Consider the following 15740-nt stretch of genomic DNA (forward strand, 5'->3'; position numbering starts at 1 on the left):
TTTTTTTCAGAGCTGGGGACCAAACCCAGGGCCTTGCGCTTGCTAGGCAAGCGCTCTACCATGAACTTTGTAAAATGACATTAGATAGCCCCACAATAAAGAACTCTCTCATCCAATCAATTGATAGTGAGTATGCCCAGAGTAGTCAATGAAGAAGACAGAATGGACAATCTGGAAAGGCCTCCTTCAAGCAGACAGACACAGACAGCGTCTTGGTCAACACTGACGGTGCAGTTACAAGAAGTTTTAAAATTCTTATCGACTCCCTCTCTGGAATTTACTCCATATCCTAAGGGTTTATGGCTAAATTTATACTTTATAGGGTATCCCAGTATTGATTCACACATTTTCACAAAACAATTTTGTGTATGTTCATTAAGCTCTGGGTAAATTTAAAGATAATCCGGTGAAATGAATGACTCGTGTAATTCAGGATTTTGATTCCTAGACAAGATGGACCATGTAATCAGGATTGTCAGGTGTGCCTGCCTGAGCCCAGCATTCTCACATTTGGCTTTCTATCTGCTACCAACAATTTACCTGAGCTGTAAATTAAAGAGGAGATAACATTACAGAGTCTGTTTTAGAGGTAAGTAGTTTCAAATGTATCTTTCTGTCTCTGCGCTCTATCTTCCAGCACCGAAGTCAACTTCAATTACGGCTAGCATTACACCTATATGAAACACCGGTGGTGTGCACAGTCACAAAAGAGAGTCCACTTGTACCTGAGTCAGTTCTCTTCTTCAGTCTATGCGCTCACTGTTGTAATTACCATCATATTACACAGAAGCCATGCCTAAGATTACTTCCGTATGTTATGACCTGCAGTGTTTTTACTGCAAGTATGAAGTTTTATGCATTTATAGAAAAATAATGCTTCAATTACAGAATACCAAATCCTTTGATAGTTCCTTACATTTCACAGCATGTTAAGGATCAAATTAGTATATCTTGAACTTTAGAAGGTTAGTGTGAGAATGTCTGATTCTTTTGAAATTGCAGTTTGAATTGATGATTTCAGTTTTCCTTAAAAAATTTTAAGTGGTTTTTGGCTTGAGGTTTGGACAGAATTTTCAACAATTTCTGAGGTGGTATTAAATGTACTTTTATCATTTTATGTTACATGTTTATGTGAAGCAGCATCCTCAGCATTGACATCCTGAAATCAAAATGTTGATCAGCCCCAAAGCATAAAGGAGATACTCTATGGCCTTCAGTGTCATATATTTAGCTAAGATTTAACTCTTTATGTAAAACAACAGATTAAATTTATGTAAATTTGCCTTGACCTTCATTCAGTAAATGGTAAAATTATATGTGCACCAAAGAACTGCTTTATTATTTATTGTCACTGCATCTTGGATTTGCATATCTATTTCTACAGCTACATACCCAATGCCACCTGAAAGGTGTTCAGGCCAAAGCAGAGTCGCAGTAGGAAAAGCTTATGAAGTCATGTGCTATCTCTGTCTAGATCAGTGGTTCTCAACCTTTCTAATGCTGCACCCCTTTAATACAGTTCCTCATGTTGCAGTGACCTCCAATCATAAAATTATTTTTGCTGCTCCTTCATAACTGTAATTTTGATACTGTTGTGAATCCAAATGTAATTATGTTTGGAAACATAGTTTGGCCAAAGGGGCCACAAACCACAGTTTAGGAGCTAGTAGTCTACATAGATGGTCCTAGGAAAAACAGACATGTAAAGTTGTCCTTCAAAGACTTGTTCTGGATACACCTTGGCCCATTAACCCATTTTGACTAGTAACTTTGGACTTTCTGAAATGTATCAGTAAATGTAACTCATGATTGCCAAGACTTTAGCACTTCAACATGTTTCATCTTGTTGTAGGAATGAATTCCACAAATTCACTTCCTACTGTGCATTACATTTCATCTGTATTACTGAATTGCCTCTTCATCGCTTTCAAGGGGTCCCTACTTCCCTTGTTCTTCTACAGTGAAAAGCCCTGCCAACAATTTCAATATACCTATTTCTGTGCCCTTCATGCATAACAAGTTCCTTCTCTTTGTCAATCTTTCCAACTCCTTGATCACTGAAGTGGTCCTTCTCTGATTGTGCTCTGTTCTGTTGCAGAAAATGTCTAAAGACCCAGAGGAAATGTAGGCTCCTCAGTCAGCGAGCATCCCGAATATCACTGCCTCTATTCAATCAAATCCACCCCTCTCCGGGATGTTTCCTCTAATATCTAATGCAGGGAAGCTGGAGTCAGAAGCCCTTGGAAGAATTACATATATTGTTATGTCTAGTTCTATAATTATTATAGAAAAGGAGTTATAAAGATTGCTGATAAGCAGGCACTTTGCTACTAGATTTATATACTTGATAGTAATTTAATAGACAAAACTAAGAAAACAGTCACTATTAAATCAATTTGATGGATAAAGAAAAGGAAATTCATAAATATGATCCAACTATCTCATGGATAAAGAACTAGTTAGGATTGGCTTAAAGCTTAAAGTACCCTTTATTGGCTCACAATAGGCACTGGGGCAAAGCAAGAGAGTAAATACATTTATATGTCTGTCCTGGTTTAACCAACACTGAGTGTGGTTGGAGGGAATTGAGTTTCATTTGCAGAATCGGAAGACAGGATTTACTTCATAGTACCACCTCCCCTGAACATTTTTTAAAAGTCAGAGCAGATTATTATCTATCTGAGGACAGCATACAACTATGCTGTGAAGCTTTCTTTGATGATGGAGTAAAATGATAATAGAAGAGAAGCCAACAGGGGAAATGATTTGCTTCTTGGGAAGATGAGAATTTAGGGAGGCAGTGGTGAGTTCACAATGTTTAGCAATCATTGTTGTCCTCATTAAAATCCTATCTACTTAAGACCTGGGTGACTGCTGCAACAGTTTCAGTCTACAGTCTCTGATGACTTGTACGTTAGTCATTTTCTTATCTCTGTAACATAAATAAATAAATAAATAAATAAATAAATAAATAAATAAATAAATAAATAAATGTAAGACAAAAACAGCAACGAGGAAAAACCTGTTCAAAGCAAATCAAAGGAGGGAGAATCTATTTGCTCTCTGTTTAAGAGAATGTAAAACCACTATGACAGAGAAGGCATGAATGGGGCCAGCTCATCTGCCACAGCAGTAGCCTGAAGTGGCTTGTTCATATCACTGCATAGCAAGAAGCAGAGAGAATGGTGCTTGAGCTTTTTGCAATGCTACTCTTACTGGGTTCCATATGAGCCCAACCCATGGGGCAGTGTTACCCAAATTAGGGGCATGTCTTCCTCCTCAGCTCTCTTTCTCTGAAGCTTTCACAGACATACCCAAAGATATACCTCACTGATGTCCTACCAGGAACACCCAGCCTACAGCCCTCTGGCTGCATGTGGGCCAAGGATAGCCATAAGGGGGAATCCAAAACAAAATTGCAAATTTGATGAAACCATTATGAGAACTTCTGCAGTTGATCTCTATGTGTGACTTGGTTGTACAATTTTTGAAGAAAAGCCCTGTAGACAATATTTGTAGATAATGATATCCCTTCACAGTGTCAAAAGGTGGCCCAAACATTGTAAGGATTTCTCCAGCCAACAGACTTGACAGTCACAATTACTGACAGCAAACACTTTCATTACCCACTGGCCATTTAATCCTCTCAATTTGAGAAATGTGTATTCGGTATACATGTATCCAAATACCACACATATACAATTATTATTCGTCAGTCAACAATAAAATAAAATTTAAAACCAGAAAGTTCTCTTCTAATGTATTTGATAGGGAACTGCCAGGGTCCACTCCTTTAGTCCACCCTGAATACTCGTGATCAGGAGGAGAGATGAGCACTGGGACCTGTCCTGAGGGAGGAGGGGAGTACCGGAGTCCCTACCCATGAACCCCTGGACTCAGCAGCTCCTGGTCCTGGGGAGTCCCATAGTGTTTGCAGGCTCAGGTAGTTGGACATCTGAGGGCAGAGCTTAGGAGGACAAAACGGCCATGGAGTCTAGAGCTTATGGTCAACTTTTCCTCCAGTCAACATGTGGTCAAGCAAGGGGCAATTCCTGTGTGGCCAGGACCAATCCCAGCCACACAACTTCAGGAGAATGTCTCCCAGCAGCTGGCCACCAGCTCCTTCCTGCTTTTCTTGCTGATGAACATCATCTCTGTGGTCTTGCTGCTACTGCCACTACGGGACAAATTTGGCCTCCTGTTGCCTCAAATCCTTCATGTGTTGTTGGGACAGAGGCTGGTAGCAACTTGCTTAAGTCTTAGCCTCCTCCCCATGGTGTTTCTGCAGTACTGAGAGCTCAGCTGAACCCACCCAACACACCTTCTCCTTCACAGGCAAGGACCTAAGGCAGCTAATGTAATGCTTGCACCTTGCTCCTCCTCTCTCCTTTCTGACCACCCAGCAGTGATCATCCTTCCCACATTGAACACCCAGGGACTTATACTCATTTTCCATGCTGAATAAAATAAATTTTAAAATATTCTTTTAGATGTTTAGAAAAGATCACAGACTATTAGCAGTTTCACATATTCAAAATACCTTTTTGTTCTGTTTAAGTCTTCTTTTGAATATTTTCTCATTTTCAGCTCTATTGTAGAATGCTTTCACATTTAGAAATATCTTTGTTTTTAGAATCTGGAAAGCCTAGAGTTGTTCATAGAAGACTGAGAGTAGAGTTTGTGATGTAAAAAGTGACCCTAAACTCACAGAAGTGATTGTTAGAACAATAATTACTTACTGTAGCTGTTATTGTTGTGTGAATGTTGAAGAAAGGCAAAGATTTTAAGCATCTTATTTTGTTCTCCAGCAATTCTATTCATTTGAAAGCTCACCTTTAATTAGTTGGCATTAACTTCTTTATCATTTGTATTCATTGCTCTCAGGCTTACTGGCTGAAATAGCAGAAAACAAACATACCAGGAAGACTCCGTGACATGTCTTCAAGTGTTAGAAGATACATTACTGATAGAGGAGTTCCTGTTTATGCTACATTCTAGTCATTAATACTGTACAATTAACACCTCAGGGATGAATATGTAATGGTATTCTTTGTCTTTTGGGAAAATATCCTATTGATTTTTAAATTTTTCCATGTTGAGTGTTGACATAATCAGGCCAGCAGAGTAGAAGATTCTGGGTATAGGTAGAAAACACCTTCTGGGGATAAAGGGAAAATCTGGCATGTTCTTCCCTGGTTGACCAGCCTGAATCCTGTGCACAATATTACAACTGGACTGGTGTCGCGCGCCCAATGTCCCGCCAGCAAGAACGACGCGCGGCAACAGGATTCTTCTGCGAGCAAGCCTTTACTGTGTTACAGCTCTTCTTAGTGTTACAGCTCTCTTAGTGTTACAGCTCTCTTGAACAGGGACCCCGAGCAGCAAAATCGCTCGGCTTATATAGACAACAGTATGCTAATTATCTCTCAGGGATTGGTGGGGCTTGGATCACCCCACTACTTGTCCTCCAGGGATTGGCAGAGAATGAATCACCTCATTAGCATATTAACGGTCAACTAACACCTGGTGCATAAACCGCACATGTGCAGTACCGCTGTTCACCACTAGAGGGAGCCCTAGCAAGGGGACAAGCCTGCACATGCGCAGTAAGTCGTTTATATCCAGACAAGGCTGGATGTCGGCGCCATCTTTGTTTCGCCGCGCCGCTCTCTACAGACTGGGCTTGGCAGACAGCCATATTGAGTGACCGATCCTAGCAGGAAGGAGACCAGATAGGTACGTGCCAAGTGGCAGTGTGCCAAGTGGAGAGGTTGTGAAAGGCAAGGGTAAGAGTTCTCCACCCTCACTGTCACCACAGATCTGGAGTTCTAGTGTCTGATAACTTTTGCAGACAGAAATTTGGCAGAGTTTGGGTTGATAATGAAAATGAAAATTAAGTAAGGATATTGGGTTAGTGGGATTAGTTAAGCAGACCCAAGCTGTTTATGTGCCATTTATTTCTTTAAGACTCACGGCACCATGATGATTCACATTCCGTGAAGAAGAAAATGGAACACGGAGTTTAGGACTCACCCTGGTTGTGTCCCTTGAATCTCTTAATCTTAACATCTGTACCATGTTGATTTCGCTACTTTCTGGAATTCCGATCATGTCTATGACTGTGATAAGGATGAAGTACTAGGGCAGCTGGGCATATTTAAAGGAAGGAAATTGAAGGAGAAATTAACTCTAAACAAGCGAGCAAACAAAGAAGTAATAGTGGTCATATCCTGGCAAATGCTTATTATAATCCCCACATATAGGGAGGTGGAGGCAGGAGGATCACCAAAAGTTCTAAGTCAAACCAGTCTGAATAGTGAGTTCCAGACCAACCAGGGATACACAGCAAGATCTTGACTCAGAAAATATAAATAAGTAAATAAATAAATAAATAAATAATAAGCAAGCAAGCTTAGGCAAAGATGAGACGAGGCCTGGCTGTATCTGCATCTGAGATCTACAGACTACAATACCAAAACTTTCAGTTTTGTTAACCATAGAGAAACCTGAAGCAGAGACCTAGAAGCCAGGCAAGGGTAGCAATCCCAACAGGTACAACACGCCACTGATTCAAGGTTGCCATATCATGGGCCTATTATTTGTTCCTCTGTTCAGATAATAATTGAGAAAACCAAGCAGCATTAGCCTGAGCCAAAGCACACCAGCAAGGGGAGCTCCAGGAGCTTTGCACAGCAAACAGAAGGGAATAGAGGTGTCCACCGGCTTCCACTGGAATAGAGACATCCAGGGACAGAGCATCATGATCCACTGCCCTCTTATTTTCTTCTAAAAATAACAGAGCAGAGTTTGTACTCTGATGTTTCTCTCTGTGCCACTGTTATTCTCTGGGGCATCCAGTTTGGCAGTTTTATCTGGGCATTTTTCACTTTCTTCCACAAATTTCATTTTAAGCTCTTTGGTCGGGTCAGCAACTCTCCTCCCACATTCCGTATGATATGAACAGCGTCTCCTGCCAGAAACTTTTTGTTCTGGAGAGCCGTGGTCCAGGAAAACAAATCCTGCGCTGACACCATCTCTACCGCCAGCTGTTGCGCATCCGTATCTTATTTTCCCTGCCAAACTTAGCGTCTCCGATTGGAAAGCAGCTGAAAAGCAACACTTTGTATTCCTGCTGTTTTACCTGCTGATGCCTACACCTTCACATCATTAAAGAGGGATATAATCAGGTTTGCCCTTTTTATATCACTTCATCTCATGATAACTATCAAAAAAAGTCTATGTCTGTAAGTTTGGTGCATTTGGAATGTGTCCCGTTTGACAGCATGTGAGGCTTGTCTTGTGATACTCACTTCCAGTCATCTTTCCTGGAAGGAAAATAAAGTGGCTATCTTAAGTATTTTCTCCCTTTTGAGAAATTAAAGAATATCACCTTTGCTATTTCTGTGGGTTCATTCAACTGTCCTGGTCCAGGACGTTCTTCTTCCACATAGTGAATTGTTGTCTTTGGAACATTATCATGCCTACTATTAAAACCAAGACAAGGAATTGGATAGAGTGTTTGACTAATATATACATAAGGTTCTGAGTTCCTTGCCCTGCCAGGAACAAAATGAAAGAGAATGTGATATGAGATGATAAGGTACTTCTGGCTGCAGTTTGAGGTGGCCCGCATATGGAATTTGGTTGGTGTTGTGGTTTAAATGTAATGTGTCCGCCATAGGCTCCCATGTTTGAGCACTTAGTCCCCAACCAGTACTACTGTTTCAGAGTTTGTGGAACAGGAGGCACAGGTAGCAGATAATGGTAGTCTCTGTAGATGATAACTTGGCTTTACTTCCTATTATGTTCTTTGGTTCCTGGTTGGCCCCTGTGTGAGCACCAACATCTATAAACTTCTATCTCAGATTTAGAATGTTCTTGCTGTCCTGCTTCCCAAACATACTGAACCAAACTTGCAAGCCAAACAAGCCCCATTTCACTTATGTCAATTCTGTTGGGGGCTTTGTCATGGCAATGAGAAAAATGCTAAACAGGTGTACCAAGAGGATAGACCTTAGTATAAGTTCATGATACTGTAAAAGAGAAACAACTTACAAATAATGTATAACATACAATTTTATAGGAGGGGAGAGGAGAGAGGAAGAGAAAGAGAAAAAGAGAGATAAGGGGAGAGGGAGAGAGAGAATGGAAGAGAGAGAGAGAGAGAGAGAGAGAGAGAGAGAGAGAGTAAGTGAGTTAGGACACTCAAGAAACAGCAAAACTATTTAGCCTAATTATAAAACTTTTTGTTAAGTACTGGTCCAGTGAAGTTACTTTAATATATGTCCATACATATACCTCTTGATTTGACAAATAGCTGTAGAATGAGTGTTTCATCAATGGCTCTAGTCAAACAAACACTTTGAAAATACTGTATGACACTGAAGAAAAGAGGGGTTTATTCTTGGAGAAAGTCTCTGGTCTGTTCTCCACAGATTTTTGTGGACGCAGCAACTGAGGAAGCATCCAGGCACTAGGTGTTTTTTCCCCCAGAAATGAGACACCTTGTATATGTGAATGGACGCCGTCTACTACTTCAGTGTTTCTCTCAAATATTGCATCTGATGAGGAACATCTAGCCACTTACTGGTGTGTTTTATCCCCAAGAGATGATTCCAAGTGCTGGCTTCTCTTTCTGGTTTATTAGTCCATAGCACATCTGAGCTGAACAAATGGACCCAAAGCTTCCAGGGCTTAGCAGGATTTACAAGCAATTACTGGAGTTCTAAAGGCAGTCCATGCTATTACTGAGCCTCTTTGTACAGAATGTGAAGTCGTTGTAGGCCCTCCTGGAGGGCCTTTGCTCTAGCTTCAAGGTTGTGGGAAGAGTGACACAAACAACAATCATTCACATGCTCACCCTCTCGCCTCGGAGTTCTTTCTCCCTCTCATGTGCAATCTGAAAATTGGACATTTATTGTGGAAAATTTGTGACACTTCAACTTTTACCAGGAGGTCCTTGAGAATGAAAGCGCTTGGGAGTCCGTTATGTTCCTGCAACACCAATGTGTGTTTTGTTTTGCTTTTATGGGTTTCCTTGTTTCCAGGTAAGACGCATGCCTCTTTGCCAAGGAGGCAGCAAAAGATGTTTCCAAGATCAAGTCTCATAGCTACTTCAATTTAAGTTCTTTCTCCTGTTCCCAGTTATCTGAGTAGAAGCTTGGGGTAAGCAAGTGGGGTGCTTATTCTCAAACTGTGCATCTGTAAGGTGACTTATCCTGAAATTTGTGAACATGAGAGGAAAAGATGTGCATAAAACATGCAGCACACTAAAACACATTTTTTTTCAAATTTACCTACATAAAATTTGCCTGGCAAATTGGACAGCTAGGTACATTTCAATCTAAAGAGCTGCCAGCTTTCAAAAAAACCAGAAACTTACCTATGAGAACATTGCAAAAGAGATTAGGAACTAGAAAGTCAGAAGAAAGAACTGGGTGTGCCATCACCCTCATCTGTAAAGTTATTCCTGTGTGTGTGTGTGTGTGTGTGTGTGTGTGTGTGTGTGTGTGTGTGTGTGTGTGTACATAAGTGGAGCACATAGCAGTTAGATGGTTCCTCTGTTGATTTCCATCATATTGCTTTTGGACATGATCTTTCATGGAATCTGGAGCTCAGGAAATGGCTAAACTGGCTGGCCCGTGAACCCTTGACTACCCCTGTCTCTGCCTCTCACATCTTGGGTTACATGTACACCCAACTTTACCTGACTTTCAGTGTAGATGCTGGGCCTCCAAACTCAGGTCTTTTTTTTTTTTTTTTTTTTTTAGTTTTTTTTTTTTTTTGTTGTTTTTATTAACTTGAGAACTTGAGTATTTCTTATATACATTTCGAGTGTTATTCCCTTTCCTGGTTTCCGGGCAAACATCCCCCTCCCCCCTCCCCTTCTTTATGGGTGTTCCCCTCCCAACCCTCCCCCCATTGCCGCCCTCCACCCAACAGTCTAGTTCACTGGGGGTTCAGTCTTAGCAGGACCCAGGGCTTCCCCTTCCACTGGTGCTCTTACTAGGATATTCATTGCTACCTATGAGGTCAGAGTCCAGGGTCAGTCCATGTATAGTCTTTGGGTAGTGGCTTAGTCCCTGGAAGCTCTGGTTGCTTGGCATTGTTGTACATATGGGGTCTCGAGCCCCTTCAAGCTCTTCCAGTTCTTTCTCTGATTCCTTCAACGGGGGTCCTATTCTCAGTTCAGTGGTTTGCTGCTGGCATTCGCCTCTGTATTTGATGTATTCTGGCTGTGTCTCTCAGGAGCAATCTACATCCGGCTCCTGTCAGTCTGCACTTCTTTGCTTCATCCATCTTGTCTAATTGGGTGGCTGTATATGTATGGGCCACATGTGGGGCAGGCTCTGAATGGGAGTTCCTTCAGTCTCTGTTTTAATCTTTGCCTCTCCCTTCCCTGCCAAGGGTATTCTTTTTCCTCATTTAAAGAAGGAGTGAAGCATTCACATTTTGATCATCCGTCTTGAGTTTCGTTTGTTCTAGGGATCTAGGGTAATTCAAGCATTTGGGCTAATAGCCACTTATCAATGAGTGCATACCATGTATGTCTTTCTGTGATTGGGTTAGCTCACTCAGGATGATATTTTCCGGTTCCAACCATTTGCCTATGAATTTCATAAACTCGTTGTTTTTGATAGCTGAGTAATATTCCATTGTGTACATGTACCACATTTTCTGTATCCATTCCTCTGTTGAAGGGCATCTGGGTTCTTTCCAGTTTCTGGCTATTATAAATAAGGCTGCGATGAACATAGTGGAGCACGTGTCTCTTTTATATGTTGAGGTATTTTTGGGTATATGCCCAAGAGAGGTATAGCTGGATCCTCAGGCAGTTCAATGTCCAATTTTCTGAGGAACCTCCAGACTGATTTCCAGAATGGTTTTACCAGTCTGCAATTCCACCAACAATGGAGGAGTGTTCCTCTTTCTCCACATCCTCGCCAGCATCTGCTGTCACCTGAGTTTTTGATCTTAGCCATTCTCACTGGTGTGAGGTGAAATCTCAGGGTTGTTTTGATTTGCATTTCCCTTATGACTAAAGATGTTGAACATTTCATTAGGTGTTTCTCAGCCATTCGGCATTCCTCAGCTGTGAATTCTTTGTTTAGCTCTGAAGCCCATTTTTTAATAGGGTTATTTGTTTCCCTGCGGTCTACCTTCTTGAGTTCTTTGTATATTTTGGATATAAGACCTCTATCTGTTGTAGGATTGGTAAAGATCTTTTCCCAATCTGTTGGTTGCCGTTTTGTCCTAACCACAGTGCCCTTTGCCTTACAGAAGCTTTGCAGTTTTATGAGATCCCATTTGTTGATTCTTGATCTTAGAGCGTAAGCCATTGGTGGTTTGTTCAGGAAATTTTTTCCAGTGCCCATGTGTTCCAGATGCTTCCCTAGTTTTTCTTCTATTAGTTTGAGTGTGTCTGGTTTGATGTGGAGGTCCTTGATCCACTTGGACTTAAGCTTTGTACAGGGTGATAAGCATGGATCAATCTGCATTCTTCTACATGTTGACCTCCAGTTGAACCAGCACCATTTGCTGAAAATGCTATCTTTTTTCCATTGGATGGTTTTGGCTCCTTTGTCAAAAATCAAGTGACCATAGGTGTGTGGGTTCATTTCTGGGTCTTCAATTCTATTCCATTGGTCTATCTGTCTGTCTCTGTACCAATACTATGCAGTTTTTATCACTATTGCTCTGTAATACTGCTTGAGTTCAGGGATAGTGATTCCCCCTGAAGTCCTTTTATTGTTGAGGATAGCTTTAGCTATCCTGGGTTTTTTGTTATTCCAGATGTATTTGCAAATTGTTCTGTCTAACTCTTTGAAGAATTGGATTGGTATTTTGATGGGGATTGCATTGAATCTGTAGATCTCTTTTGGTAAAATGGCCATTTTTACTATATTAATCCTGCCAATCCATGAGCATGGGAGATCTTTCCATCTTCTGAGGTCTTCTTCAATTTCTTTCTTCAGAGTCTTGAAGTTCTTATTGTACAGATCTTTTACTGGCTTTGTTAAAGTCACACCGAGGTACTTTATATTATTTGGGTCTATTATGAAGGGTGTCGTTTCCCTAATTTCTTTCTCGGCTTGTTTTTCTTTTGTATAGAGGAAGGCAACTGATTTATTTGAGTTAATTTTATACCCAGCCACTTTGCTGAAGTTGTTTATCAGCTTTAGTAGTTCTCTGGTGGAACTTTTGGGATCACTTAAATATACTATCATATCATCTGCAAATAGTGATATTTTGACCTCTTCTTTTCCGATCTGTATCCCCTTGATCTCCTTTTGTTGTCTGATTGCTCTGGCTAGAACTTCAAGAACTATATTGAATAAGTAGGGAGAGAGTGGGCAGCCTTGTCTAGTCCCTGATTTTAGTGGGATTGCTTCAAGTTTCTCTCCATTTAGTTTAATGTTAGCAACTGGTTTGCTGTATATGGCTTTTACTATGTTTCGGTATGGGCCTTGAATTCCTATTCTTTCCAGGACTTTTATCATGAAGGGGTGTTGAATTTTGTCAAATGCTTTCTCAGCATCTAATGAAATGATCATGTGGTTTTGTTCTTTCAGTTTATTTATATAATGGATCACATTGATGGTTTTCCGTATATTAAACCATCCCTGCATGCCTGGGATGAAGCCTACTTGATCATGGTGGATGATTGTTTTGATGTGCTCTTGGATTCGGTTTGCCAGAATTTTATTGAGTATTTTTGCATCAATATTCCTAAGGGAAATTGGTCTGACGTTCTCTTTCTTTGTTGGGTCTTTGTGTGGTTTAGGTATAAGAGTAATTGTGGCTTCGTAGAAGGTATTCGGTAGTGATCCATCTGTATCAATTTTGTGGAATAGTTTGGATAATATTGGTATGAGGTCTTCTATGAAGGTTTGATAGAATTCTGCACTAAACCCGTCTGGACCTGGGCTCTCTTTGGTTGGGAGACCTTTAATGACTGCTTCTATTTCCTTAGGAGTTATGGGGTTGTTTAACTGGTTTATCTGTTCCTGATTTAACTTCGGTACCTGGTATCTGTCTAGGAAATTGTCCATTTCCTGAAGATTTTCAAGTTTTGTTGAATATAGGTTTTTATAGTAAGATCTCATGATTTTTTGAATTTCCTCTGAATCTGTTGTTATGTCTCCCTTTTCATTTCTGATTTTGTTAATTTGGACGCACTCTCTGTGTCCTCTCATTAGTCTGGCTAAGGGTTTATCTATCTTGTTGATTTTCTCAAAGAACCAACTTTTGGTTCTGTTGATTCTTTCTATGGTCCTTTTTGTTTCTACTTGGTTGATTTCAGCTCTGAGTTTGATTATTTCCTGCCTTCTACTCCTCCTGGGTGTATTTGCTTCTTTTTGTTCTAGAGCTTTTAGGTGTGCTGTCAAGCTGCTGACATAAGCTCTTTCCTGTTTCTTTCTGAAGGCACTCAGCGCTATGAGTTTTCCTCTTAGCACAGCTTTCATTGTGTCCCATAAGTTTGGGTATGTTGTACCTTCATTTTCATTAAATTCTAAAAAGTTTTTAATTTCTTTCTTTATTTCTTCCTTGACCAGGTTATCATTGAGTACAGCATTGTTCAATTTCCACGTGTATGTGGGCATTCTTCCCTTATTGTTATTGAAGACCAGTTTTAGGCCGTGGTGGTCCGATAGCACTCATGGGATTATTTCTATCTTTCTGTACCTATTGAGGCCCGTTTTTTGACCAATTATATGGTCAATTTTGGAGAAAGTACCATGAGGAGCTGAGAAGAAGGTATATCCTTTTGCTTTAGGATAGAATGTTCTATAAATATCTGTTAAATCCATTTGGCTCATGACTTCTCTTAGTCTGTCTACATCTCTGTTTAATTTCTGTTTCCATGATCTATCCATTGATGAGAGTGGGTGTTGAAATCTCCCACTATTATTGTGTGAGGTACAATGTGTGTTTTGAGCTTTAGTAAGGTTTCTTTTATGTATGTAGGTGCCCTTGTATTTGGGTCATAGATATTTAGGATTGAGAGTTCATCTTGGTGGATTTTTCCTTTGATGAATATGAAGTGTCCTTCCTTATCTTTTTTGATGACTTTTAGTTGAAAATTGATTTTATTTGATATTAGAATGGCTACTCCAGCTTGCTTCTTCTGACCATTTGCTTGGAAAGTTGTTTTCCAGCCTTTCACTCTGAGGTAGTGTCTGTCTTTGTCTCTGAGGTGTGTTTCCTGTAGGCAGCAGAATGCAGGGTCCTCGTTGCGTATCCAGTTTGTTAATCTATTTCTTTTTATTGGGGAGTTGAGGCCATTGATGTTGAGAGATATTAAGGAATAGTGATTATTGCTTCCCGTTATATTCATATTTGGATGTGAGGTTATGTTTGTGTGCTTTCATTCTCTTTGTTTTGTTGCCAAGACGATTAGTTTCTTGCTTCTTCTAGGGTATAGCTTGCCTCCTTATGTTGGGCTTTACCATTTATTATCCTTTGTAGTGCTGGATTTGTAGAAAGATATTGTGTAAATTTGGTTTTGTCATGGAATATCTTGGTTTCTCCATCTATGTTAATTGAGAGTTTTGCAGGATACTGTAACCTGGGCTGGCATTTGTGTTCTCTAGGGTCTGTATGACATCAGTCCAGGATCTTCTGGCCTTCATAGTTTCTGGCGAGAAGTCTGGTGTGATTCTGATAGGTCTGCCTTTATATGTTACTTGACCTTTTTCCCTTACTGCTTTTAATATACTTTCTTTATTTTGTGCATTTGGTGTTTTGACAATTATGTGACGGGAGGTGTTTCTTTTCTGGTCCAATCTATTTGGAGTTCTGTAGGCTTCTTGTATGACTATGGGTATCTCTTTTTTTAGGTTAGGGAAGTTTTCTTCTATGATTTTGTTGAAGATATTTACTGGTCCTTTGAGCTGGGAGTCTTCACTCTCTTCTATACCTATTATCCTTAGGTTTGATCTTCTCATTGAGTCCTGGATTTCCTGTATGTTTTGGACCAGTAGCTTTTTCTGCTTTACATTATCTTTGACAGTTGAGTCAATGATTTCTATGGAATCTTCTGCTCCTGAGATTCTCTCTTCCATCTCTTGTATTCTGTTGGTGAAGCTTGTATCTACAGCTCCTTGTCTCTTCTTTTGGTTTTCTATATCCAGGGTTGTTTCCATGTGTTCTTTCTTGATTGCTTCTATTTCCATTTTTAATTCCTTCAACTGTTTGATTGTGTTTTCCTGGAATTCTTTCAGGGATTTTTGTGTCTCCTCTCTATGGGCTTCTACTTGTTTATTTATGTTTTCCTGGAATTCTTTCAGGGATTTTTGCGATTCCTTTCTGTAGGCTTCTACTTGTTTATTAATGTTTTCCTGTGTTTCTCTAAGGGAGTTCTTCACGTCTTTCTTGAAGTCCTCCCTTATCATGATCAAATATGATTTTGAAACTAGATATTGCTTTTCTGGTGTGTTTGGATATTCCATGTTTGTTTTGGTGGGAGAATTGGCCTCCGATGATGCCATGTAGTCTTGGTTTCTGTTGCTTGGGTTCCTGCGCTTGCCTCTCGCCATCAGATTATCTCTAGTGTTACTTTGTTCTGCTATTTCTGACAGTTCCTAGACTGTCCTATAAGCCTGTGTGTCAGGAGTGCTGTAGACCTGTTTTCCTCTCTTTCAGTCAGTTATGGGGACAGAGTATTCTGCTTTCGGGCGTGTAGTTTTTCCTCTCTACAGGTCTTCAGCTGTTCCTGTGGGCCTGTGTCTTGAGTTCAC

At 40.3% G+C, this 15740-nt stretch overlaps 1 long non-coding RNA gene across 1 annotated transcript in view; it reads left to right on the top strand.

Moving 5' to 3' along the window:
- Positions 1 to 5249: 5249 nt before the first annotated feature.
- Positions 5250 to 15740, top strand: part of LOC120094106 (uncharacterized) — a 49800-nt gene continuing 39309 nt past the window's right edge. The window contains exon 1 of the long non-coding RNA XR_005488038.2: positions 5250 to 5736. This is a non-coding gene — a long non-coding RNA (uncharacterized LOC120094106). The remainder of the gene's footprint in view (positions 5737 to 15740) is intronic.

This window comes from Rattus norvegicus, chromosome 8, assembly GCF_036323735.1.
Source record: "Rattus norvegicus strain BN/NHsdMcwi chromosome 8, GRCr8, whole genome shotgun sequence".
Lineage (NCBI taxonomy): Eukaryota > Metazoa > Chordata > Mammalia > Rodentia > Muridae > Rattus > Rattus norvegicus.